The sequence below is a fragment of the Anser cygnoides genome, chromosome 2 (assembly GCF_040182565.1).
Source record: "Anser cygnoides isolate HZ-2024a breed goose chromosome 2, Taihu_goose_T2T_genome, whole genome shotgun sequence".
NCBI lineage: Eukaryota > Metazoa > Chordata > Aves > Anseriformes > Anatidae > Anser > Anser cygnoides.
The window spans coordinates 122591991-122616137 of NC_089874.1; the positions used below are offsets into that span (position 1 = coordinate 122591991).

Genomic DNA, 24147 nt, shown 5'->3' on the forward strand with positions numbered 1-24147 from the left:
TATTTTATTTTATTTTATTTTATTATTTTAATTTAATTTTTTAACAATCCAGCATTCAGCTGACAAAACCACCAGGTAGACTAACAAATTGGCTAGAATTCCTGGATTCAGATTGCCTGATGAGGTAATGCTTTTTGCTTTCACAATATATGCTGCAGAAGTTATATTTTTGCTTTCAGTGTATGCAGGGCTTTAGCTTCACTTGCAGAGCTAATGCTTGCAGAATATTTGTACCTTTGTCTTTTAAAGCTGCTTTAATTTTGTTGTTGTTGGAGGGGGGGTGTGTCAGGACCTGCTTCAGCCTTTTACTGGGACTTGAAACTCAAATGTTTTGAGTCTTTTAAGAAATATTTTCTGTCAAAGGACACAATGATACATTCAGAAAGTTCATTCATGGTTACATGCATCATTCATGGTTTTTATTCATATATAATATCCTATTTGTTTTGAAAGCTTACTCCCAAAATATTCCATTGTGTTGGAAATTCCCCGGAGCACATTCCTTTTACAAATAATCCAGTCTTTTATAGGTCGCTTCCAATTTGGACACTTCACTGAACACAGCTGCCACAATTAGAGTCAAATTTGTGATTTTCTCCATTGTATGGTACCAGTGTGAATGATACATAAACACAGCTGGCCTAAATGCAGATTTCTTCACATGATGGTGCCTATCAGCAGCATCATTGCTCTGAGGCACTGACCCAGGGAGGCCAAATTAAAAATCAAATTAAGCATCATAAATGAAACTTCATTACTATTCACACTTTGAAAATCACTAACGGATATGGTTTATATAAGAAAATTGACTGAATGTCCCTGACTGAAGATGTGCACAGGTCAGTGTAAGGTTTCATCATATCTCAAGACATTTTGGCATCAGATTGTTCCCAGCTCCTGCAGATATACATATTATTTCAAAGGATCGTTGAAAAAAGGGTGAAGCTGAAAGAAAGTTTCCTTCCCCATGTGTGTGCCATTCACTAAAAAGATCAATTCAAACTAAAATGACATGGAATTTCAGTAAAAATTGTATTCAAGTTATTTATCTGTGAATCACAGACTCGTACTGAGATATGGATTTGGCAAAAAAAAAGCGAAAGGACTAACTGGACAAAACAGCAGAAGATGAGCTGCAGTGCAGGGACTTGGGCGGAAAAAGAAGGGACTGGGATCAAAAAGAAGGAAAAGTTTGTAAGAAGATTAGGCAGAGAGGATGAATCCAGGTTAAATTGTGGAGGAGAGAAAGGGAAAGGTTGAAGCCTGGGTCTGTGATGTAGATCCGGGGATAGGGAAGAAATGAAATGAGTAAGAAAGAAAGAAGTTGAGCAAAAGCTGTGATGCTGGAGGAGCACATTACTAATACAATCAAAATTTCTGAGAGTGACGGAGAGAGAGTTAGTGAATCTGGGCTATGCAGTAATGAAGCTTGTTTTTCTCTAAAATGTGTTTCAATCTATTGAGAAAGACAGAAGTTTCTGAATGGCACAAGGGTGATCAGAAAGAGAGTTTCAGGTTGAAGGCAGTTAAATTTTCCTTTGTGAGACTAGATTCTGTGCCTGATTATGTACCACATGTTTTATATAAGAACGCTAGATAACTATGGTTCTATTATTCTATAAATCTTTTAAACCAGACCTCCACAAATGGTCACTGATCACATGTATTTTTCTGTGTGTTCAGCTGAATTCTTTAACTTTTGGGTTATGTCCTCTCAAAATAAGTTGGAAGTAACTTAATTTCTCATGTGCCAAACAAAAACACCTATAGTACTATCTCAGTCAGAGAAGTGTACTGAAAATAGATCGGTTTATATTTGAACCACTAGAGTATCACGGTGATGAGCACTGCTGCAAAGCCCAGGAGGAAGCTAATTCTGTTCCTGGAGCAAGGTTGGACAGGACGCACTAAACATGGCACAGGACCATATACCAGCCCTTAAAGAGGAAACAAAAGAGAAGCAGAATCTTGACCAGCTGATTTTTTGCAGAGCATTGTTCCTTCCTGTGAGCTGAATACAACAGTGGTCCTGAGGGGAAAAACAGTGTGTGAACATGTAATTACAAGACTGTATCATAATGTTTATACCCAAAGGGACTGGATTAATTTTGCACAGGCAACCTTACTTCTGACATTGCCTGACTCTGAAATGCATGATTAGTGACTGTAACCAGGAGCAGAGGGACTGCTCTTTTGGTAGTTCTCATGTGTTTAAAAGAAAAAAAAAACAACAAAAACAAAAACAAAAAAACCCACCCACACCCACACAACTGTTCAGCATTAATTTTATTTCAAATGCAGTAACATCATTTTATCGTTTTCAGTCTTATAGTTGTAGGTGAGTTTGTTTGTTTTACTAAGACCATAATTTTTGTATTTAAGGTAGGTTTGTATTAATTATTTCAGCAACCCAAACTTAAGGTTAAATTTAGCATGTGAGGAGCAAAGTATGTAGGACAACTCTGAGTAACACAACAATTTTCTTGATAGTCTGCAGGGACTGGCAGCATAAAATTGCTTGTTTAATATTCAAATCTGCTGTGAGATACTCCTTGCAGTCCTTTCTCAAATGACTCCTTGAGCTTCCCCAGAGACCCAGGCTGCTCAGGGTGGAAGGCTGAGCCAGGAGAAACCAATATTTCTCCTTGTTTGGAGGCTGTGGTACTATGTAAGTGAATTTTTCTGTATGGAAAGGCTGAGTGTGAGGCTCCTACAGCAAAGTCCCTTTCTTCACTGGTCTGTTTGTGTCCGTGGCTCTCTGCACTGAAATGCTCCTCAGCTCTTTCCCAGTCAGCAGTATCAATCCAGGACAACCTGCAAGAAAAGCACCTGAGGACTGTGAACATTCAGGGGACTAAAGCTGGATTTTAGTTTATATGATTCATCCTACCACAGGGATTGGGGGGAGGTGGGTGATATTTTTTTTCCTTCTTTTTTTCCTATCTGGATCTTATATAGAAGCGGTGTTAACCTTGCCCAGTATTCTCACCCCATAATACCTCAAAGATCCATTACTCTGAGTACAGTACAATCTGTGATTCTCTTCTGGCTACACCTGATTTTGGGGCCAAACGTTTAGCAAGAAAATTCAGATTCAGCAGCACAAGAGCATTTAATGAATCTACCTTGGTTTTGCAGATTTGTCCCTCTAGGAGAGGGAGCTTTTTTTTTTTTTTCCTTCATTTTCAAATGTGTTGGTTGGTTGGTTGATTGGTTGTTTTTTTTTCTAATTTTTATCAATCCACTGTTGTGGTTTGTTTGTTTGTTTGTTTGTTTGTTTGTTTTAATAAATTTAGTTCCAACTAGAGTTATAGAGTTTAGTTCCAAGCAGAGTTATGGAGTAACTGTATAACAACTGCAGAACAAAGTACTCTTTGCTTTTTAACCACCAGAGTAAATGTGTTGTGCTAGAGCTATCTTCCCATTTTCTAGTATGAATAGCTAAGATTCTTCCATTATGAGAAAAATTTGCCTCAGATTACTGGAATGTCTGACTGCTTCATAGTCTTATATGTCCCTGGATTTGGTCTAGCCAATTAAAGATCATGTTTCTTAACTTTCTGCTCTTAAAGAGCAGATTCAGACAGAAGGGGAGAGTGCCAGCTGGGGTTTGTGATATATATACATAAATATTACAGCTGCTACATGTTTGTACTGTCTTTTTTCCTCTTTGGAAAACTATAAAATCATGAGGTACAGTACATGTCTAACTTTGAAATTTCTTGTGAAGATGCTAAAATGTATAAAATTTCAAGTTAGGAATGGACAGTAGCTCTGTAGAATCAGACTTGTTTCTGTGTTTTTCATTGTATCCAGCATTTGTCTTGCCACAGTCTGATTTTCCATGCATGCATTTTTTTTTTTCCAGTAGATTTTCATGGAATAAAGCGTTTAATATATATATATATATATTTAATAATACTGCCTGAATATCTTATTTTAGAAGAAATATTTTGCATTCATATGATCAGTGGCATTTCAGCATTTAAATTCATTGATACTAACTTGAAACATCTGTGGAAGATAAGAAAGCACTATTGTCTCCTCATAGGAATAACAATGAAAAGCAAAACAACATGATGGCAGTTAGGCTTGAAAACTGAAGCAGAATAGGCTACTTGATATATGTAGCAAGACAAAGTTGTGACTTAAACCTATAATCACTTTAGTGGGATAACATTGCAAAACAAGATCATATACTTACATGATAAAAGCAAATTTGACCACAGTTTCTTGCATTTTTTGGTGTGCTGACTACAAACCTATTTCAAGTGTTCAACTGCTGGAATAAAGATAAAGACTCCTTCTATCATGAATAAATGTTTCAGTCTTTCCAGGATAATCTTTCCATCATGCTTCTGAAAAACCACTTTCCCATGAGATTCTCCTGAAAGCTACGGGCTCTTCCTAATGGTCCTACCTTTTACTTTCTTTCTTTTTTTTTTTTATTATTTTTTTTTTTTATTTCAACTAATGGTCATGAAAGAGAGAACTTGGCTCCAAAATAAAGCAGGGCTGTGACTCTAGTTTGGCTACTTGTATAGAGAAGCCATTAATACAAAATTTAGACTTGAAAGAATTTGACTTTTAAAATGGGCTACAAGTTGTGCTTATGGTATCATGTTTGACAATAGAATTTCTAAGGGAACATAGAAATTGACATTTTACATCAGACCCCATGTTAAGGTAAGCTAATTATCTGAAGATTCTATATAGGGCAAACCTTTTCAGGAAAAGGATATCAGAATTCAGGGTAGACCAAGGTGAAGACTATTTCTGTTTTCCTTCTGATTGATAGGAGTTTTACTTAAATGTGGAAATTTAAGAATCAATGCTACTGCCAAAACTTGCACTATAATAGTTCAGATACTGCTATCTATATAAATATTTTTATTTGACTCCTATATTCCTGACCTCAGGAATTCACAATTGAAGTGAATTCTATAGTTTCATTACCTAGCATACCAAGAAGCATTTTCAGATAACAGTTTTGAATATTCAGTAATATTATTTTTTTCTGTTTCACTGGGTACCCTTTCACATCATGTTTATGATTGCTAACTATTGTTTTCACACTTAGAACACTATTGTTTTCTTCTACGTGAATTATTTTCATGAATATGAATTGAAATGGACTGAAAACTGGGTCATTCTGAAACTATTTTATTTAATATACTGATTTTTGCAAAACAACAGGCCCTTATTGTACAGTAACTGAGAGCAATATAGTTACCAAAGCATGGAAGGCCGGGGCTGAAATCCCTCTTCTAGTGTGACAATCTAAACACATACCTTTTAACTTTGGAAGAGATCACCTTAACCATGAGCCTGCAAGATGTGCTGGGAAGAGCTGTTTCCATTTTCTGTAAATATCAGCTTGATATGCACTGAGAGGGTAAGGAAAAGTGTAAGAAATGAATTCTGCTGTTTGTATCAATAGTGGAAATTGAGGAATGAACTGAGATTATATGTCCTTACCTGTTTCTCAAGTCTTGTGAACATAGCCCTTTGTTCTGCAGGCAAAGCAAAACATCAATTGCTTACATATTCTATACTAGTATCATTCCCATTACTTTTATTGAGTTGACAGCTCCAGTATTTTCCAATTATACTCATGGTCAGAAGCGTGTTTTTTTTTTTCTCTCTTCTGAAAAGCATTCTCATTTCTTTTCCTTGAGCATCTCCATTAGTTCAGCAATATTCTCTTTGAAAGAAGTAACAAGCTCTCTGTACAATATTGCATGTGAGACTGACAGAGTTATAGGGTGTGATGCATTTCTGATCTCTTAAAAATGTATACCACTTAGGTGAGCTTAGATATACCTCCTTGAGGTGAGCTCACAGACTGAAAGAAATTCAAGATCAGATCTTCAGTGCCTTGTGTAGCAAAGACATTTACATCAGCAGCTTTTGTTCTGGGAGATGGGATCAGCAATAAGTACAGTATGCCTTTGCAAAGGAAAATATCATTTGTTTTTATGAGTGTGAGCAAGGCATAATAACACATATTTTTGCAGGAATTATAGACCTTCATGTATAGCTCTGTTATATTCCTTTGTCCTTCCACACTAATAAACAGTTAACTGCTCCAGAGTTCTGTCTCAGGCAATAGGATAACGACTATATGGCCTTTATAGAGTGAATTTTTCATTCATTTTTATACTTTTGATATACAAGCTTTTAACCACGGCAAACAAGCTCTGTGGCGTAACTAGAGGTTTGGGAGCAAGTTATTCTTGTTTGATAGCTCTGTAGTCTCTTAACCCTTAAAAACTTGTCAGGTTATTTTATATGGAATTTACATCAGATGGCAACTGACTACGGTTAATTTGAACAAACATATATGCAAATCAGAAACTTGACTTCTGGTGAAACTTGTAGCTCTGAACTGTTGTATTACCTTTGTGGACTGCAGTTTGGAGTATTTGTTGCTACTCTTGTTTTAAGGACATTAAGTAGAGAGGTTATGATCCAGTCTGCCTAAATCCTTCTTACAATGGAATTAGGAAGCTTTGAAGTCTGCTGAGTCCTAGACAATGATTCAGTCTGCATAGTTAGTAAGACTGTTAAATCCATGAGACATTGAAATTGATACCCCCCCAATGCAGTCTGAATGTTTCCTAAGCACTAACATTTTGTCAGTCTGTATGTACACAAGAGCATTTCCTTCTGGAGAATTGTGCCCCCAAAGGTATATTGCAGTCTAAGTTTAAGCAGAAGGGTACTTGAACCCTTGGAGAAGCCCCAGATGTTAGACTGTGCAAAGTCTGTGTCTGGCTTCAACTTACATGAAGATGCTACTGGACAAATATGGATGAATCCCATTTCTGTTGTAAGTGATAAGCAATATGACAAGGACATGGCATAATGTGATATCAGTAAATAAGGAAGTCCTCTCACAACTAAATGTTTTAGCTAATAAACTGGACTTGAACTCCTGCAGTACTTTCTCCCCTTCTGATGGGAGAAGAGCTCTTGGGTAGAGAATTTGCTTGGGCACTCTCCTGAGGCAGAGCCTCAGCTCTAATTAGGTTAAAGATAGCCTGGCATCCAGATCTCCCAACTTTATCACACATTTTAAATACCAAGACAGTTCAATGAAGTGCTACAACTTTGGTTTTATTTGGCATCTGTCCTCAAAATGGGGCTGGTAGATGAGACTAAGTGCAACATACAAAAAGAAGCTAAATCCTTTAGCTTCTTTAACAGACTGGACTGACGTCATCTGGAAATGCGTGGAGCCCAAATATAGGCAGGACAGAGGGTGAAATACGTAAGCAAGAAAGAATGGATATACTTTTGCAAGTCTTCAAATGTACCTGACTCTCTCCATTGACTTGCAGAGAAAATGGGCAAACTAAACTGCCTTCCCTCGCCAAACACGTAAAACTGAGGTGATGCAATATCTAAATTGAGCAGACTGGATAATACCCTGAAAAACAATGTTCTGTGGCCAGATGGTTGAATGAAAATGGCATGAGTCTCCTGCGGTATGAATATTGCAAATGGCAAAATTTCATGTTGCCCTTGCCAAGCAAAAATTTTGTATAATGAACCTTATTGCTGGAGGGAGGAGTCACATGTACAACCTTTTCTCAGACTCTACATGAACTCCTTCATCCAAAAGGTGCAGTAGCCTACTTATACCTTCTGCCCTATTGTTAACGTGCTGTTCTGTCTCAGCTGTGCAGCTTGAGAGCAAATGACTTTGATGGATTCATATTAATTTTTATATTTCACTGTGACTAGTTTATCATGATGTTCAGGGACAAAGCAAAAGATCTGTATCAGCCACATTTTGATATATTACACCACCTCCACAGGGCAGTGGTTTTGTTTTGAGTATTATTCCTAAATGACTGGTAAAACAGTGTAATATGTAACTGCTCACCTAAGGTATAGAGAAGTACTTTGTTAAAACATGAATTGCTCACAAATGGGGCCGTGAATTTTTTGGACAGGTTGAGAAAAAAGGAGTATTTGTGTGTGTTTGGGAGCTGGTGGGAGTGTTTTGTTTTTCCCCATTGCGCATCAAATTGATGGTTCCTGTTTTAACTAACTGGACAAGTCAATGGGATAGAATTGTATAAACCTCATTCTTTTTGACCTATTTGAAAAATCCCATGTGGACTTAACAAAATGCCTTTTCACAGTGAAGGGCTTGTTGAAAGCATATCATAGCCTGTTCAGCTTCCTTTGCAGTCCTCGAATATTTACCAGGTTCACCAAATGTACTGTCTTGAGCTGAGCCTGCAGATGCTACTTTACTTTTGTTCAAATCACATATAAATTAAGTATTGTGATCTTCTATTGATCAAGGACAAGCTTGGCCCTTCTTGTTCTCAGGTTGCTTGAAGGTTTGTGATGGACTTTTTTTTATCTGTAAACTGCTATGTGCTGTCACAAATAATTTTTATTTATTTATTTTTTGTCCAGAGTTATCTAAATAGTTGCCCTTCTGCATATCTGCATATACACATATATATTTTGAGTTTATCCAGTTTTTTTGAACAGTGAGATTCCAATCTATGTGAGCACATTTTTGTAATCCCTTTATTCTAGGTCTGTATTTTTTATTTCTTAGAAGAGAGAAGCAAATTAATTGTACTTTACAACATATAATAATAAACACTTTTTTAAAAGTGTATGGTTATACCAGAAATCTTTTTTAATCAGAAAAAAAAAAAAACTTTTAAAAATTGAGGACTGATTACTCTAACCTTTAACAGGGAGTTCCTGTATCTTCTTTGAGGTTTAGCCTTGGCATGACATTACACAGAAGCTGTACAGAAGCTTTAACTTTAGGACATATCACTCTTATTTTTATACTTTTTCCTTTTAACAGTGGATATTAACTCAAATGTTTCACCACTGTGTTTTCAAGGCACTTAATGGTTCTGGTATAAAATATTTGACATCTCCGTTTGTTCCTGACTGCTCATTAATGTAAGATTTGGCAGGTTATGAAGCCTGAGACTGAACTGTGTGCCTCTTAAAGATTTTAACATCATTTATGATGGTGGAATTCACTTCTGATTACTGGTTAAAATAATAATTTGTCTAGACACTAAAATTTAAAAGAATGTTTTACTGCTTTTTTGACTTTTTAAATAAGGAGCTGATTATGTTGCTATGAGCCCTGAAATAATTCTCTGCATGATCCTTAACCTTTTGATTTATTATATAAAACAAATTGACAGTCAGAGAGGGATTATGTTAAAAGTTCATGGAATATCCAAGTCACCTACTCTCTGAAGAATTCTCAGATCTGGTTTAGAGATTTTTCCAACAAAACTCTGTTATCAAGCACAAGGAGGAGGGACAAGGGAAAAGTAAAGTGGCTTTCTGAAGCCAACTGTTTTGAATAAATGTGTCAGTTGGTTTTGAAGATCATCGAAGCCCACAAACTGAAAACAAGCTTCCATCGCAGCTGGGCCTGGTTTCTTCCTCTTGGTTTACCTGGCTGAAACCCACCCCATCACTTCTCAGGTCTTCTGCTGGGTGTGAGGACAATGCAGAGCCTGAGAGCTGCTCAGGGGAGAAGCAGGCTTTTGCCAACCCCACCAATACCTTGAGGCGTCTGGGAATTAGGGCTGCACTGAAGCCCCTTATGTCTGGGTCCTGCACAGCCAGGCTGTGCAGTGCTGGGTCAGGAGGAGGCAAAAATGTGTTAAATAAGGCTGCTACATAATATGCAATTGACCTTCATGGCCTTAGGTCAGCTTCACACTGGCTGCAGAACAGGTGATTTTAGCCTGGTACAATAATGATTTCTATATATTTTTGATCAGTGTGAGACTTTCATGTGCTTCATTTTTAAAAAAAAAAAAAATCTGGTGCAAGGAGCTGCAATGGCAAATTTGTGGGATTTATTGATTGCTTACAGCACTTCATAACTGGGGTCTCTCTTTTTCTTATCATTTGGAGAAATCTGACTAACTTGTATAATTCTTTCTCCCTCCCCCAATATGCATTCTGGGAAAACATCCTTACCCCTAACCATCTATCTTTCTAATTTGAAATGAGACTCTTTTAAAATATTGACTTTACCAACAGTATATGAATTGTGAGTTCTGAACATCTACACTGATTATCTTGATCAAGCTAATTTATTTTAGGGATGCCCTGTCCTTGGTTTTAAATTATTAAGTGCTTTCTTGGAAGAAGGAGCAATTGGCATTCTGTGATAGTTTGAGAAATTCAGGGTGTTCTTTTTTTCTTTAATATAGTATAGCCATGGTGTGGAAGAATTACAGAGACATGGCTCCAGCTGTGCTACTCAGCTTCTGTAAGCAGAATTAAAATTACATGTAAATGCTTTAATTGCCCTTCAGTTTGTAATATTACAAACACAAGCTGTGGCTTTTTTTTTTTTTTTTAATCTATAGTTATAGGACCGGTAGTTTTTTAATATTTAATGTGTAGCCATTCTTATTTATGTTGACAGTTGTGGGTTGTGGACAGTAAGATAAGGTGTTTGCCTCAAAAGACATACTCTTGGTAGATGAAGCACTACAAAGCTGGTACTTGACATTATTTTCCTACCTGGGGTGACTCACTAGATTTTGATTAATGTTTTAAAAGAAGCCAACACTCATTAAATACAGAGTAGCTATTATCAACAGCTACTATAAATGAACCCTAATGGGGTTATTGAATTTCATTTTACATATCAGCAACAGCTGTTCTGTTCAGAGAGTTCCCATTCAAAGTCTTACAGTCCTATGTACCTGAATAATTTTTGTATGACTGAGTGTTCCAGTCTCAAACTGTTGATGGGTTTAGATGCCTCCTGGTGCCACTGTGGAAACTATGAGAGGCATGCAAAATCAAGGATAATAAAATATGACAACATCTTGTATCATATCATTAAACAGACTGTTTTTATATTGCATTCACTCAGGCTTCTCCAGTGAGATGTAAAGTTGTGATCGGTCTTGTCCTTTATAGAGGGGGGAATTCATTCCTTCTGTGAAGTACCACACACTAGATCGCTTGGATAATATTTTTCTAGTCTTAGGTGGAAGATATATTTTGTTGGTAAAATAGTGTGTGCATGGCTTATCTTACAAGTTTGTTTTGGTAGGAAATTATTTTGACTGCTTTTTTAATTTAATTTTCTCCTGAAGGGAAAGAGAGCGGAGACAAACATCTACATTTTTTATTTTAGTGTTCACTTAGAGATTAATGTCTATTCAACCATGGAACTTCATATTGCCATATCAGCAAAAACCTGTCCAAAGTCTATGTAGCTATGAATTTCTGTCACTTCATAGCCCAGAAGTTATTATTATTCATTTAGCATAATGGATAGATTGTGATTGCTTATGCTAAACAACCTAGGCATCAGCTAACTACTATAACAGAGTTAACAAAATGGTGTGGCAAGCATAATGTACTGCTTCTATAATGGAAAAGTATATATTTTTCATTTTTTATAGCTAGATGAGGAAAGCACATTTATTTCATCCTATCTTGTTTGGGGCTTGGATAAAAACATATGCATTTTTCATGGAAAGAGTCAAACACCCTTGCAAATTATGAAAATGTATTTGGGTTTTTGATCTGTAGTCCCACAGTGACCCTAAGGACTCAAAGTCCATGATTTTTCACCTCCATATCTGCAGTAGAGTAGTACCATATTCATGTCAAGGTCCTATTGAAATTAGTTGGATTGCTGTTAAAATAAAGGACTCTTCAACAAGAGTATAGCTGCTTTCATTAATAATGTGATTTGCAATTGCAAGCGGTGGTCATGTGATGGTCATGCATGTCTAAAGAATTATAGCAGATTGTGAATTCAATTTAGCCAGACCTTTACTTCTGTCGTATTTCAGTGAATCGAGGTTGACTTTCTCATTTTTTTCTTCTTTTTTCTTACTTTCTTTTTTCTTTCTCTCTTTGTTGTGATTTCAGAAGCAAAGCTTTTACTAGTGAAGCTTTTTTAAAGATAAAACTGCTAACATCATCCTCCTGCTAGTCCTATGTGTAATTTAGTGGCTTCGAAGAGATTCTAAAGTACATGCAGCATTAACTTTACTTCTTATTCTAAATCACCACTCAGAATGGATAGACTTCTTATCCTTAAAACTGTATCTATCTCTCCAGACTCCTAGGATCATAAAAGGCGTAAAAGCATGAGACACTGATTGTACTTAAGGGGGGACCATTATTCTCTATTCTAGATATTTTTTAAAACTCCATCACACTGCAAGAGGCAAATGCTTGTGCTGTGCCTCTCTCAGTTGTTCTATTTATGCAAAAACTCTGCAGTGAAAATCATCTCCAATGCTTTCAGAGAGGAGAATATAACTCTGTTGGAGGCTTTTCCATGGCTATTTTGTTGACACACCTGATCAGTGTTGCACCATTACACAGACCCACAATGAAGTTTATATATACCCACCAGAAATATTTATCCCAGTAAGGGGTTTCCTGCAAAAAAAACCAAAACACAGTGCTAATATGGACTGGCCAAAAGTGCTTTGTTCCAGAAGTTTTATGGGCTCTTTGGATGTAGCCCAATCTGAATGCACACAACACTGTCATCCTTGTTTTCCACTCTAGATACTGTTAATCGCATTTGTCTTTATGATGGAAGATTAATAGATAAAATCAAAGATCTGTTCCATGTTTACTTGGCCCCCACAACCTCAGGGAATATTCTATATCATAAACTGTCAAAGGACAGGTGTTACTTCAGCTGGCTTCCAACACAAAATTTGGTAGCACTATACTAGTAAAGGAGATAAAATAAACGGGGTGATAAGTATCACTCTTGTTTTCATTTACTCTGAAGATGTTTCCCATGCTAATTTGCTCCTGGCTTAAGTAGAAGTGCCAGATAATGTTAGGACAACTCAGTTATCAGACTCTTGACAAACTCGATTTTGCCTTCCAAAATAGGAACCATAAAAAGTGCAACATTTCTCTTTCTTTATTTATTGCACCTCTCTGCAGATCTTGTTGTGTCTGTCTGTATGTACAGGACTTTAGTTCTAAAACTCGTAATTTAACAAACAATCTAACCTTGTTGCCAACTCAGCTTTCAGTTAATGAAATGCTATCTAGCGTGACATTAGCCCTTGCTACATAAGGACACTGTTGAAATTCAGCCCCTTGCTGGGTAGGCTAAGGCAGTGTAATCAACCTGAAGAGCAGAGCACTTCATACAGTGCAAATGTACTCCTTCCTGATCATAAACACTTCCACATTACTGCATGAAGTCAATAAGAGTGCATAATACTTAATAAATTGAGAGGCCCTGATTATGCATGAGTTAAATCTGGGGTTTGGATTGGGTAACTGTCAATGACAGTTTGCTAGGTTTCGGAGACTGTGGTATTTTAAGGATCCCATGACAAAGTAAGCACTTATAAGTGCCTGCACCTTACTGCATGAGAGATTTCTGCTTAAAGTGACCACAAGTAGTAAGACATCAGTGAAAAAATCCTTCTCAAAGGCACTGTCTTGCATACCTAACTTGTCAAAGAGTGCACTGATAGCAAAGGAAATTTTCCTAGTAGTGAGACTCCCAACATGTGCTAGAGCAAGCTGATTATAGAAAATAAATAGCTTCAACTTTGCAAACTTACGTTTTAAACTGACTGCCATCTCCTTATGCACTATATGTGAAACATCCTGAATTTTTCCAGAATCAGTAGAATTTCAGTATCAAATTAACTGGCAAATATAGTACATAATTATGTGGTAAAAACAGTCTTGATTAAAAAGTGACCAGATGGGATTAAAAATTTCTAGTGAAGAAAATAATGTGACACCACAATTATAAATACAGAAGAGAATCGATGCGTCTGTTCAATTTACCTATGAGTACAAATACTTAGTTTGGGTACTGTTGAATGAAGCCTCTTCCTATTCGTATGATACAGAAGTATCTGAGTGTATCTGAGTATCATGTATAGGAAATACTGGATAAAGTTTCATCCTGAAGTGTTTATTCCTGTGAGCAGAATTCTGTCATTCAGAATGGACTGTGTTTGATGAATTCTTCTGCAGAACCAAAGCAGAGTTCAAAAGAGGAGAATTTTTTCCCCGATGAAGTCAGCAGTGAGTCTGATGAAAAAATCACTCTCATCAAACTGCTGGAAGGCTTAAGGGTATTCTGGTTCTCTGGAAATATTGTATCTTTTGCATTTAGTCCTATTTTGACAAAAATTAGACTCAAAACCAATCCAATAGCAATGACAAAACTTTTCTGCCATCAGGAAGTCCTAGTTCTCAACCAGCTCTTCATTTCATGGGCTGGAGATGGCAGACTTCTGATGTACAGAGCTTTGGCTGCAAGGCATTTGCACATAGGAGCTCTACATTAGGTTTACCTTTGAGGTCTACCTGTGCTGCTTCCTGCTACATGTGAAAGAAGCAGTTTGATTCTTTAATACATTCTCTTGCATAGGGAACAGTGGCCAACAAATGAAAGACTTTGATTGATGCAGTAATAGAAACCAGAGCTGGTAGGAAACAGATATTTTGAATCTATGCATAATTCCAACATTTGGAGTGTAGGTTGGTGGCAGATTTGTGCCAATGTGAAATGGAAAGAAAACCCAAATTTCAGTTTCTTATGAAATAGACATTCCTTTCCCTTCTCATTGACTGTTTCCAGTATAAGCTTTGATGGTTTGGGTTTTTCATTAATGCAACATTGTATGTAAAATTTAAAAATAATGTCAGCCATAGGCTCCTAATTAGTGTTAAAGCTTAATAGGTTCAAAAGTATGACTCAAGTACTATCAAAGTTTGACTTTTGACTTTCTTCCACTGAATATCAACTGGTCAGTCAACATAATTTCACAAAATAGAAAACGGAAAAAGAAAAAAAAAAGATGGATTTTTAAAGGAAAACCGTATTGCTCAGTCATACCAAATACCTTCTTGTCACTTAAGAAGGCTTTCCAAGTGCCATATTCTTAAACATGGTATTACTTATTGAAGTGTTTTGTACTTGAAAAAGTGTTTTGCTTAGTATACCTAGAGTTTGATTGAATTAATTAAAAAATAATAATCTAGATAAATATACTTGTGGATAGGCATTTTCAAAGAATTGCATATTGGTAGGGGTATTAACAAGCCCTGCCATTGCTACCAGATAGCAAATTAGTAATTTCCTTCATGTGAATAATGCCTGTGAAAATGTATCACCTGATCTGTCTCCTTGAATCTTCCTGTAAATGCTTCAGCAAGAATTTATGTACAAGAGAAGCCTGTGTAAAGGTGTAAGTTACAGATGAATTAAGCATACACAGGAAAAGAAAAAAAAAAAAGTAACTTTCATAGAATCACAAACATCTAATAATCTCAACCACCACCAGTAGAGCACCATCTCAGGAGTAAAGGGCTCCTACTCCCTTTTTAAAACATGACAGAACTGAGGGAAGGAAGGATGTGGAGGATCACATGGAAGTCCATATAAAAAGTGAAGCTCTTAATGAGATGGCAATGCAGTGTGGAATACTTCTTTCCTCAGAAAGACTGAAAGGACTGCACTTGGAAAGAATGAACCCAAGACAGCAGAGGACAGTATCCATACTGAAATGAGAAAGTAGCATACTACAGTGTTGAATGTTTATCATATTGTATGGTGCTAAGTAACTCTTTAAAATCACTTCCTCCAACAAAGCAGATGACCCATTTCTATCTGGCAGAGAGTGCAAAATAAGATGTGTAATGGTAGAAGTGTGTCCTAGGGAGTTTGTTTCTTAAGCATGTGTAGTGTTCTGCCTTTCAATGCATAAGTTCTGTGCCTGGTGCCAGCTTTATTTCACTCAGCATTGAGCTGTGCTTCTAGCAGCTAGTCTGACAAAATTTCTTCCAAGTTACAAACATCTGTGATTTGTCCAGGGTTGAACTTCAATGAAGACCAGTGCACAGTGACACTTAAGCCCTGCATGTAATAGCTCTCTTGCTAGGGGGCACCACTGCTGTGATCTTTCTTGCATGCTCACCCACCACGTAGAAATTTTCACTGGCCAGTGTGTGATCACCCGATCCATTTCTGTGGACTCTGATCGCTTATCACAGCACGAGACAGATGCCTGCTCAGGTTTTACAGGCAGTACGGCCTCAGTAGTGTAGCAGTGCACACACACCAGCTAATGAGTCCTCGCATTCACCCAGATTCATTACTCTGGGTGCAGAACCAGAAGGCACAGTGGCACAGCAAGATCTCTTAGTGCTATTCCTCCCTCGGTCCATTCTCCCCAGGGGAGCAGTGCAGAGGGAAAGAAGTTTAGAGATGAAGCAGAGGGGGAAAATTCATCCTGCTGGGAGCAAGCACACTTAGGCCTGCCAACCTAAAACAATAATAATAATGATAATAACAACAACAACAACAACAACAATTAATAATAATAGAAGACCACAGTGCACGACAGATTTTCTCAAGGTAGTGTGAATGCAGTAGATGAGTGCACTGAGTCACATAGCCAGACCTAGAGGCATTTGGGGCATATGAGCGTGCTCAGGTGCAGATCTCATGCCTCCAGGGGAGGCTTTTGACCTGCAAGTGCCCAGGGAGCCTTGCTGTTGTTATGTTAGAAGGCAGCTGTGTGAGAGTTTTTACAAACATTTGTACTAATGTCCCCAAATGCTACCTTTTTAGAACTTCTCTTTCAAGTTTACATCATATTTCATCCAATATTTGTTCCAGCTTTTCAGGAGGCATGTCAGCCCCGTCTTCCCTTCTGACTTCCCTAGCACCCAAGCAATGAAGTTTTACCCACATAACTCTTCAAAAGCATTGTCTCAAAGTCATATACCTGTAAGATGCAAGGCTTTTTTTTAGAGCTGGCACAGTGAAGATCTTGTACCATCATACAGCCTGTGAAATAAAAATGATTGTGGGACTTATTAGACTAAGGCAGTGAAAAGCGGAGATATCAAATACAGCAAATAATTTTATGATTAATCCATAGAAGGAAAAATGCACCAAACACATTTGGATTCTAAATTGAAGGAAATTACAATCTGCTTGCAGATATTTTGCAAGAAAACCATGAGGCTAAATTGTTCCCTAAAATTACTTGCTCATAATCACAGTCAAGAAAAAGAGCTTCCTCAAGAAGAATAAGTGCAAGAATAGCTTTAATCTTAAGGAAGGGCTAAATCTCTCAACCAGTAAACCAGAGCAGTAGACTTGGGTGATGGACGGCAGCCATTGTTCTTTGGCACTGAAGTGCTTCCAGATTGTATGAAATTATGAAAATGCTTCAGAGGGCTGGGAGGATGGCAGTAACCCTCAAGCCTTTCTACATGCAAAGTTCCAAGCTTCTGGTGCTTATTATCTTTTACTGATTTTCTCTCTCCCGCCACACAGGAGAAAAAAAAAAAAGACAAAATAATATATGATAAATTTATATTATATATAAATATATAAATATGATAAATTTAATTTTGTAATTCTCCTTCCCTTCCAGTGTCTGTTACCCAGTATTTACTGCTCATCACTCATTTTTCATTAAATATAATTTGTGCTAAAACTGGGTTAGTGGTAGGAACATCTATGCATGAATATTTTGTCAAATTGGAAATTGCTGACTGAAGCTCTCAGAGAAAATCAGAGTTCATTACTAAATTAAGCTGCTGTGATTACAGTTTTACTCTGTGATGGTGTTTGCATCTGTATTAAATATGGGGATAGCCACCCTTTTGTGTTATCACAATGCAGATAAGGCCTTAGTGTGGGTTACATTCAATTGTTTGAGCATACCCACCTGGGCACTTCTGGGCACGTTCTCTGCATATATCCTCACAGGTTCTCAAAGTCCATATATAACCATTATTCCACTCCCTGTTGCAACAACTCCTTCTTGTCTGCATGTATACAGTGGTATTTTCAACCCTGTGCCAAATCCCCATATCATGCACGAGAGGAGTTTCAAGGAAAGACTTGCAGAAAATGGACAGCTGAGTGGGAAGCCCTGTAAATTAATCAGAAGGGAAACGGTAGAGAAGTGTACAAGAGAGGGAGGAATACCAGTACCTGGGCTCTGAGGGTGGCTGAAAGGCCAAGATGAATGTCACATCTCTGTCTTCACGTCTTGTCCCAAAGCATCAAAATCTGCTGGAGCTATTCACTGAGGTCAGATCAAGTATTTAAGTAGCCCATGCTGTGCTGTCAAAATTATTTCAGTTTCATGCTCATTCTTGGCTCCTTGTATTTATTTACCTCTGCTCCCTGTTCTGATTTGGGATGCAAGCTTCCTGTCCCTCCTCCCAGTTGTAACATGCCTCATGCAGGTTGTAAGTGTGTTTGGTACCCTCAGGGCATGTCCACAGGACCGGGTGCTGCTGGTGAAATATGTGTTCCTTCAGCTGAACCACAATCCTCTGCCAAGACTGCATGGTAGAGTATGTCTCGGGACACATGGAGCGCTGTGTGAGCTGCAGTTTAAATGGCTTTTCAGCTGCTCAGTGTCAGAAACTTAGGTGCAAGAGGCCTGGACCTTGGCATATTGGAAGCTGAACAGCAGGTGAGTGACACTTATAAATGTCAGTGGCATGTCCTAGGCAGGCATCAGAAGCTGACATCAGGTCAGACATTGACGGTATATGTGCTCTTAATGAAACAAGGCCAGAGCATGGGCCCTAACCTCTAGCCTTTTCCCTGGCTTAGCTATGGACCAGGCCAGCTATCACTCACAACAGATCAGAGAAAGGCTGTTCACTAGCACATTCCCAAAGGCAGGGTCTTGGACCACATTATTGTTTAGTATAGATGAAGCCACAGGTTCTCTGAAATGAAACAAGGAAATGTTTCTAGACCTCCTAATCCTTCAGTGTGACCACTCAGCCACAGTCTCAGGCTGTGCAGTGGTAATACAGAGCTGACTAATGTGATGACCATGCAGAATCTTTGATTTTCTCCTATGAATACCTCTTCCCAGATTATTGGCCTGACCCACACTTCTAACAGAGTGGAAACCCATGAGTGACTACGTTGTTTAGCTGGAACAATAGATAATGGTTTCTCCTGTTTAGCAGTTACATTGGTGAAGAGGGTTTTGATTATAGATTTTCGCAGACTTATGATTTCCATGAAAATGTAGTCAAAGAAAGCAGCTTTAAAAAAATATATATATATATATTTTTTCATTAGATTTTTTAAAGCAGGAAAGAATGGGTCAGAAAAACAAAGCTGAAATATCTATTGTTATTTCCTAAACCTAGCATTTTTCTCATAGATTTAAGTAACTTTGACTTAGCCTTGATACTCTTTTCACTGGCATCTGAAGCTCTTCTGAGCCTGTTTTTTGGACTTATATTTGAGTCCAAACCTACCAAAAGTTGTCAGGGTTTCAGTTACCGCAATGTTCTTGCCACTAATGTATACTGAAAGTGAGCTCTGAGAAGCTATCATCTGGGTTGTCAGAGAATTAGCTATTCAGGCTGGACGAGCACATTAACTTCTGGGTTGCACAAACAAAAGCTCCATTTAGCTCTTGGTTATTCTTTAAATGTCCTCATGATAACTCCAAACCATATATCAATATGAATTTTTGTATATCACACTCTAAAATATTCACAAACTCAAAAGGTATATGTATACTCCATCACTTTTGTCTCTCACTGGGGTTTGTTTTCTTTATTTTCATTTGGTTGTTACTTGACTTTCCATGCAACATTTTCTAATTCTCACCTCCCTCTTCATGGACTGAACAGTTCCACCACTGAAGTTGGTCCGCTCATACTGAGTATAATTTTCAGCAGAAGTTTTTCTCGGCTCTTCCCAGATTCGTGTGCTCTCTAAGCCAGTTGCTGAGCCAGAAGACAGATGCAGGGATGCTGGGAAGCAGTACACTTCTTCCCATAATTGTGTCTGGAGTGTCATGCCAGTCTCCAAAGGTTGCCTGACTATGCTGCAGTTTTGTGCCACAGCAATAAGATGTTTGTTACCCAGCAGCCATCCTGCCAGGCATACCATTTAGTAATCGCAGGCTGTATCTTCCAAACTGGAGCTGCACTGGAGCTATTTTCAAACCTCTTATGGCTCAGCAATTTCAGCTTAGTGATTCTGAAGTGAGACACATCGCATAAGCCATGCGCGCTAATGTGTGGTAGGAATTGTGAAATGGTGCATACATTGAATTTTGTTGTATTAGGATGGTGCCTATGCTGAAATCTTGCCTGAGAATTTCTGATACTATGGTGTCTCCTGAAACTTGGTTTTGGATGTTAGATGCTGCTTCATCCTGATTCCTAAAAGAAAAGTTGGTTTTAGAAACTTATGACAGTATTTCAACATTCTTGCCTCCTACAGGATTTTCCAGCAAGGCAAATTGCTGTTTTTTGTTTTGCTTTGTGTTTTGTTTGTTTGTTTGTTTGTTTTTTCTTTTTCTTTTTCTAAACTTTGATCAAGGTTCTAGTGACTATAATTATGACAAAACTTTCCAGAAATTGATATGTGTTTAAGATTCTGATTTTTGCCTGTAAACAGAATAAAGGACAGCATTGAACATAATGAAGAGCACACATATTGTCACATATTTAAGATGGTAATGGTGCTGCAAATTCATAATTGAGGATAACCAGCATGAATCATTGAGAAATATATTCTCAATTCTATTAATATTCTTATGGACTCTTATAAAGTCAGTGGCAATTAACGAGGGCACCTGGGTTCTGAGGTTAATTTGTAGATAACTAGGACTAAGCATACTTCAAGTTAGAGCTTTCTCCTTTAATGCCTCCCTAAAGGAGTCCCAGGTTAGGAGATAAACTATTCCTTGTGGCCAGCTACACTGGGTAAGTATCTGCTATGTGTTCTGGTAGTAAATCTGACTGACTGGCCATGGCGGTCTGATTTACTTGCTTATTTATTTCAGAGTGGTGAACCCTTTGACTCTAGATGAACCGAGGAAATTGTGAACACTGATAACATGAGCTTTAAATTACTAAGGCTGGTCTGTTCCTCATGCGAAAGTTGTGTTTGTGTGTTCAGTCTCGGACTGAACATACCTGGCTGTGTTCAGATCTCTTTATACTGTAAGTAGGGATGGATGGGAAAACAAAGTATGTGCGCACTCTGCATAGAAGTTTTAGGCTTTCTTTCTTCTCAGAAAATATTTATGTCTACCTGGGAGGCTAAGCCCAAAATTCCTCTATGATTAAATAGTTAGAGCTCCTTTCAACAAAGTTGTCAAATGTGTGTTAATATATGATGCTCTGGTGGAGCTATTTAGGTTTCACTACTTGCTAAACTGTAAAGGATTTGTTTCTCTGTGGTCAGATGTCATCTTTGATCCGGTAAGATTAAGCTTAAAGACCTTTTCCTCTGTCTTTTGGCAAATGATCAAATCCAGCTTTCTTTCATAGTCTTCTGAGAAACATGTCAAGATTATCAAGATTTCTAGTACCTCACGTTTTTTCACTGTATTGAACCCCATAGGTTACAACTTGTTCTGCAAAATATATGATCTGGAATCTCATATTGCAGGAAGAAAAAAGTCAAATCAATTTAAGCCAAAGTATATATATTTTGGCAAATAGGTAGTATTCCCTGCAAATGTCTGTAGAAATTTTCCAAGGATCTGATTCTTAATCAAAATAGCTGGATGTATGAAATGGGATAAGATATGGTTTACAGTGCTACTTTGCTCAAAGATTCGGAAGAAGACCTCAAAATGCCATGCCTTTTCCTATCCCATCCTGTCTCTTGATACACTCTTAGTCTACCCCATAGCGAGTTTTGTTCTTCTCAAGGCAAAATGGAAAATGGTGTAGTCTGTGGCCAATGTATTTGACCTTATTAGCTCTACAGTACTTGAGTCTCCTCCTACCCAGAAGAAAAAAAAAAACAGATATTGTTTAATTCCTCTTCTGCTCACTGCCTTTCTAAAAGGGTTCAAATTCAAGGACTCTGTTTTAACACATTTTAAACAACAGTTTTAGTACCCAAGCCCCTTGTGGAGGCTTGTCCTCTTACATTCTGATGTTTCACCTTCTGATATTTGAGGTGTAAACTATATATGTCCTGAATGCTGGGACTGTCCTTCCATAGGGCAAAATGTGTTTGGAATTTATTAACATGACCTACTCTGTTCTTCCTGGAGTCTTTTAGAAAACCTGGGAGTTTGGAAAAGGGATTTGATCCAAAAGGTAGAACGTAAAGGAAACAAGTTTCTGTGGCTGTATGGAAACACACCGATTACCTTTATCCCTCTGTCTATTCAGCGAAATCGTTACATTATATGCAGTGATGTTGGCAATTTATTCTTTGCCTTTAGAGAGTCCACATAATCCTCTTTTCTGACCTGTAAGTAGTAGGTTATGGGTACAACTACAGAAATATGTAGAAAGCTTTTGTATTTCCTTGGCTAGCATTATATGTTTCTAGCTAATGAATTACTTAAAATTGTTAGGGACTGTAGCAGAGCTTATTTACAGCTCTATTGATTTTTGTTATCGTGAGTGCCATCATTGCCTTCTCTAGCCTTAGATGAATGATCAGTAACTTAATAAATGAAAGCAGTGTTAGTTCATGTTCAAAAAGGGAGCAAGCTAGTGCAAGCTGTATGACCATTGGCAATTAAAATAAAGATTTCAAACATTTCTTATTAAATATATATATCCAGTTTGTGAGTCCCAGCTGTTGATGTGGATTCTGTAATTCAGTTAATAAGCAGAGAATGAAAACTGGTGTAAATAAATGAGGTAGGAGAGGTCAGAACATAGCCTGGACTGGGGTGTCAGGGACCCATGTTCTATTTCCAGCTCTGCCATCTATTTGATCTGATGCCAGGCTGTTTGAACCATTTTCTCTTTGTACTTTTTGTCTATCATATACAAGACCTTTTGTAGCATAGTTTTCTTTTTATGGTTTTGAAGAAGTGATGAAATGGATCCCAATTTCTGTCAGTATCAGTGGATATTCACACAATACAAAAACAAAAAAAAAACAAACAAATCCACACTATTACTCAAATTTATCTTACAAAACTAGATCAATACTGAAAGATAGAGTTCTACAACAAATGGAAATATATGGATATATATATATATAGATATATGTCAACCCCTCTAATTAAGGTGGTGTAATGTGTTCTTTAAATGCTTCCATTGAATCACTTATAAATTGACTTGTCAGGAAGCTGATTCTCCCATTTGCAAAATGTTTCAGGACTGCAGTAGTTCTTTTATTTAGTATTAGCGTGACCCTGTTTTCCCACAAGCATTCTCTCTGCTTCACCACCCCTACCCACACTCCCTAAAAAAAAAAGTGTTATCCAAATATCTGTGTCTGCCTTCCATCCAAGATAAGCCAATAGATCTCTGTTCAGAGACAGAACTCCTCCTGGACAGGCTAACTTTTTAAAATGAAATTTCCATAGTCAAACTCTGTTACAAGTAAAAATTTTTTTGTAAGACACAGGTGGAAAAAAAAAAAAAAAAAGCACCAGCCTGTTTCTGAAAAGGAGAAGAACGTAAAAAAACAAATAATCATTCTTAACCATAGGAATAGCATGATCAGATAATAGTTACTGTAGAGTAGAAATGAGTTATCTGAATTTAAGTATAATATATATATATACATGATTGGTTATGTTTGATTAATTGCTAACTTTGCAGATTAGGACAATGATCTCATATAAGATGTATAATGAAACTGTGAGAACTTACCTAAGGAATGAGGATAACTTGAGTAGAAACACACATTGTACCAATGTACTTGGAAAATCAGTTTAGACAATTTCTTGTCCAGAAGAGATGTGTTTCCTCCATGAAATGACAAGCAAATAACAGTCTACAAAATGTACGCATAGGAAACGTTTTTATCTCTCTTTTTTCTCTTCATCCTTTTTTCCTCTTTCTTACTCATGCTTTGGAATATTTTATTTCAAAGTCTTGAAAATGGACCTCGTACATTTTGGGTCTAACTTTGGCTGTGGAGCAAAGAACCTGTAAATTTCTCTGCTCAGTCTTTGATACCTGTTGAAAACGGAGACACAGATTCTACTTTCCAGGGAAAAAAAAAACACATTTCATTCAAGGTGCCTCCATCTGGTCATGAAACTTCAAAAGGAGATAGAAACTTTTAATGCTATGCCTTCCAAAATGCATGTTTGTACATTCACATACTACAAGAACTGAAATAAGTAAATACCCCAAAATAATTAATATATATTT

The 24147-nt window shown here is 37.4% G+C and overlaps 1 protein-coding gene across 1 annotated transcript in view; it reads left to right on the forward strand.

The window, feature by feature from the left end:
• The window catches only part of XKR4 (XK related 4), a 230171-nt gene that overhangs the window by 77983 nt on the left and 128041 nt on the right, over positions 1 to 24147 (forward strand). The gene's annotated exons all lie outside the window — the stretch shown is intronic.